Here is a 643-nt window from a genome sequence, read left to right on the forward strand (position 1 = left end):
GCTACTAATTCTCACATTTAAAAATCAATCAACTCCCCTTATTCACAAAAGCTGGTTAAATTGGCACCTTGTTTAAAAAAATTACCTGGTTTTTGGGAAGAATGTCCACATGAGGGAAGGGGTTATTGTTAAAGAAGATCTTCTGTTCAACAAAGGGGGTAGAGTCATAGAGATGTACAGCATGGAAACAGACCCTTTGGTCCAACCTGTCCATGCCAACCAGACATCCCAACCCAATCTAGTCCCACCTGCCAGCACCTGGCCTATATCCCTCCAAACCCTTCCTATTCAAATAGGAATCCAAATGCCTGTTAAATGTTGCAGTTGTACCAGCCTCCACCACATCCTCTGGCAGTCATTCCATACACATACCACCCTCTGAAAAAGTTGCCCCTTGGTCTCATCTTTCCCCAAAGCTATGCCCTCTAGTTCTGGACCCCAACCCCAGGGAAAAGATTGTCTATTCTATCCATGCCCCTCAAATTTTATAAGCCTCTATAAAGGTCACCCTCTCAGCCTCCGACACTCCAGGGAAAAACAACCCCAGCCTGTTCAGCCTCTCCTTGTAGCTCAAATCCTCCAACCCTGGCAACATCCTTGTAAATCTTTTCTGAACCCTTTCAAGTTTCACAACATCTTTCTG

The sequence above is a fragment of the Chiloscyllium plagiosum genome, unplaced genomic scaffold (assembly GCF_004010195.1).
Source record: "Chiloscyllium plagiosum isolate BGI_BamShark_2017 unplaced genomic scaffold, ASM401019v2 scaf_690, whole genome shotgun sequence".
In the NCBI taxonomy this organism is placed as follows: Eukaryota; Metazoa; Chordata; class Chondrichthyes; order Orectolobiformes; family Hemiscylliidae; genus Chiloscyllium; species Chiloscyllium plagiosum.